A 4,209-nucleotide genomic window follows, 5' to 3' on the forward strand; every position below is an offset into this window, starting at 1 on the left:
CACACCACACTGTTTTTGGGAACGGTGGAACCAATTTGCCAATTGATTATTTTCCATTCTTTTTCATAGATGGGGGCAGGAGTCACCACTCATTTTCCCGCAGGTAGGTATTGCTAATTTTAAAGCACACCATTTTATAGACAAGGAAATTGTGACTCATGGAGAACAGTTAGCACACAGCTCGTAAACGGCAATACAAGGTTGCAAACGAGTCTGGGGCTCTTCGCACGTCATCTAAGCTGCTTGTGAGAAGAACAAGCATAGAATATTGAAACGAGCTCAAGAGGAAGGGTGTGAATACTGACCTTGTAATTCTTTAGTAAACTGATAATTCTCCAGTAAACTTTGTTCAGTTCCTTCAGCAATACACATTCTTCTCCACCGACAAGCCTTCTTTACTCACCTGCTTCTTCTCCACGCCGGAGCCACCTGGCCTCCCTGTCGCTGCCCAGGCCCCACATCCCTCAGAGCTGCCTCCCCTGCCCGGACTCTGGCTGCCTCCCCACCTCCACCTGTCCTGCCCTGCCTCTGCTTTTGCTTTCTCTGTGTCACAGCATTCAACTGGCAATTATCTTTGTCTGTTTACTTGCTGCTTTTAAAAATCTTTTTACTTGTTTGCCTGTAGTTGTTGTTATTAGCTTGAAATCACAGGGAGGGCAAGAAACTCATTTGTCTTGTTAAACTTTGTGCCAGTGCCTGGCATGAAAGCACAAATACACGTTTGCTGAGCAAATGGGTAACTTTAAGGCTCAGCTGTCAGAAAAAGGGCAAGGAGGAAGAGAGCAGTCATTTCTGAGTACTCTGTATGTGTCAATCCTTCTGAAAAATGGACATTGTCCCTTTGTTTTGACGGAGATTCGGAGAGCCAAAGTCACACAGTTAATAACTGGTGTCAACAGGAGTCCAGCCAGGCCTGTCTGTTGTTTTATTTTTGACTTTCTTCACTAGCCCAAGTGAAGATGCATATTAGTATTAGTACTTGTACAGACAAACTGGCTTGCTAATGCTAGATGCAATAATTCTTCAAATATGCCTTATATTTAGAGACTAGAGTTTTAAGGGAAATGGTTATATTGAAAATTTGCTGAAATGAGTAGCTGATTTCATCCTACACCTGTTACCTGCCATGAAGGAAGCCCAGCTAAACTATCAGTGATTGAGTTAATGATAATAATAGCAAAGTTTCCTTGAGCCAAATTTATAATACTCTATGCACTGTGCAAAGAGCATCATAAGCTTGCTTTCTTAATCTTTTTGGTATCAAATTACTTTAGTTGAAGGAGTGGTACAAATGAAGGAACGTAAGTCGATGTTTTCTTTGGTACAACTTACGGAAAACATGAACGTAATCCTAGCATCTTTCAATCTTTACAGCAAATTAGGTGTTGTGGCTGCCACTTCCTCTCAGGTGAGGAGACTGAGACTCCATGTGTGACCTTCCAAGCTCACACAGTTGGGAGGTGGCAGGAGTTCACTCCGAGGCCGCGGACTCATCTTAGACCACTGCCCTGCATGGTCGCGAGTGTCCCTCTAGGCTGTGATGTCAGCGGTGTGAGCTCAGGGAGCCCACGGCAGCAGTAGCAGCAGCCACCGTTTCCGAAGCTTTTTATGACGGAATAGCTGCATGCTAAATGTCCGCCTGTGTGACTCTCTCATTCCTCAGAATGACTTGCCAGCGGGTGGTGGTGTTTTTCCCATTTGAAAGACGGAGAACTGAAGCCTCAGGAGGGTCTTCCTCCCACACGAGGGCACAGACGGTTGGGGAGTTTGTCATTCAGGGCACGTCCATTTCCTCTGCAAGGTGACTGAAGGGCAGGGACGTTGGAGGCAGTCATTTCATTATTTTAGCGTATTAGCACAATTTCAAGCTGGAGGAATAAGCCAGTCAATGAAAGTTCCCAGGAGCTCTTGCAGAAAACCGGTGGGGCAAGGCGAGCGTGCTCGGCCAGCCCCTTGCTAAGCTTTCGGCGCGGGCTGGAGAACGTACTGCCGCTCCGTCTCCTTGGCCCTGACCAGACACGCCGCTACATGTTTATTCCAGACGAGATGGACTGCTCTGGAAACTCTCCTGCAAGCTCTGCTGGTGGTCGAGGGAACCTGGGAAAAGCCCGTTTCCCACAGTGGGACCAGGTTTACATCCCAGTCGGCTTTCTGGACTCAGCCGGGCTCCAGGTTCTCCTTGGCCAAGCTGGTCGTAAGGATAAGGAACCTGTCGTCATCTGAAAGGACAATGGAGCAGGGTGCCTGAGGGGTCCCAGTGCTCCTTAGCTTGAGCGTGACAGTCAGGCTGCCTGCGGAGACTCAGTGACTCCTGGGTCTCTGGACTGCCTGGCTAGTCAGGACGGGGGTGTCTTCCTAATGTATAATGACACCTTGCGACTGATCCTGGCTCGTGGACCCCATCCTGCTGACAGGCATCTGAAAGCCTAGAGGGAAGGGCCTCAGTTTCCTCAGCTGTCAAGGGAGATGATGATACCCATCTGCACACTGGCCATGGCCTCGAGACTCAGGGCCCACGGCTGTGAGCAGCCCTGTAGACACGCACCGCCGGTGCAGGGCTGCCACTGTCTTCAGCAGCTCTGCTGACGGTGGCCCTATTGAGCCCACACTCCCTAGTCACTCCCCAGGGGCAGACGCCCCAGGACAATATGGTAGGTAGCTTTGGGAAGCACAGTGGAGTGCTGTGGGGATTCTAGGCGTAGATAAATAATCAGCAGCGTTTTTTCAGGCCTGATGTTCCCATTTTACAGACAAGCAGCTCGGGCCCAGCGAGGGGGGTCAACGAGTGACTCAGTGATGTGAGTGAGGGACAAAGTCTGGATTCAGACTCAGACCTTCCTGGCCGCCTTTGGCCCTTTGCCTGGGAATCTGGTGCCTTCTGAAAGGAATTAACGTGGATGAGCCTGGCTTCCTGCTTCAGTCCTCAGCCTGACACCAGGGTGGAACTCCTGGGGCTGCTACCTCGAAGGCGGCCCCCACCACACCCCCCCTTCCTGTGCCCCGCTGTGTCCTGACAGGTGGCTGGAGCCCAGGTGACCGAGCAGTGCATGGGGCACGGCAAGGGGATTCTGTGAGGGAGGAGGCTTCCGTCCAGAAAGCGCTGTGGCAAACAGCCTGAGGGCAGACGAGAGGAGAGGAGAAGACGAGGTGGCCAGAAGCTCTGCTTATAACAATGACGCGTGTCTTGCCCTTTCCAGGAGACTGATCCCACCCCTCCTTAGGACGGAACCTGCACCTCCCAGGACGGCCGACACCCCACCGGCCCTGTGTGTCTTTGTCAGAGCAGTCACTGCATTCTAACCTCCCCTGTGATTTGCTTATTTGTCGCACTTACGCGTGTTATCTGTGTCCCTCTCTAGAGTCACTCCAGGAGGGCAAGGTCCCTGTCTTTTTGCTCACAGGGCCCTCCCAAATGCCTACAGCAGGCCTAACGCATGGAGGGTGTTCAAAACATGTTTGTTGAATGAATACATGAGTTTAGGGAAAAGAGAGCTGAGCCAAAGGCTGGAGTAGCAAATAGCCAAGGGTATTTTTAGGAGAGGGGGCTCCAAGGTTGACACACAGGCCGTGGGACGTGTACCCTCAGCCCCCGCGTCCTTGGCTGGGTTGGCTCCCCAGCCTCACGTGTGTGTGTGTGTGTGTGTGTGTGTGTGTGTGTGTGTGTGTGGGAGAGAGGTGCTGGGACAGAGACAGATGAGGAGGCAGGAGAACTGAAGGCCACACTCCAAGTCAGGAGCTCCCACAACACAATGCGAAGAGCCTGAGGGGCCTCAGTTGGCCTAACCTGGGCTCTCGCGAGTGGTGGTGGCCCAAACCGCACAGGGAAGACGTCTGGAGCATGGGAGGAGGTGGCGCCCTGCTGTGGCCTTGCGTGTGCGGGCGCATTGCGGGCGGGTCGCTCCATGGCCCTCTTGTCACGCGTGGCTGCGCGGTGAACTCACACTCACCCTGGCTGGAGGACCCTGAAACGTAGCGAGGTTTAGATACTTGTCCCGGGGACTCTGAGTGTCTTTCCCGAGCTTCAGAGACCCCGCGTGGCCTGCCTCTGAGTCCCGAGCTCGGACTGCCCGGCTATGCACTCTCGGGGACGTCTCCTGCCTGGATTTTCTCGTCTGTAAGTGGGGCTGATCATGGGGATTGTTTTACCAGGTGGGGCTAAGGCGGCGTTTGTCATTAACAGCTCCTGGAGTTGATTCAGTGGCCATAGCT

Source organism: Propithecus coquereli, unplaced genomic scaffold, assembly GCF_000956105.1.
Source record: "Propithecus coquereli isolate 6110/MARCELLA unplaced genomic scaffold, Pcoq_1.0 Scaffold703, whole genome shotgun sequence".
Classification (NCBI taxonomy): Eukaryota; Metazoa; Chordata; class Mammalia; order Primates; family Indriidae; genus Propithecus; species Propithecus coquereli.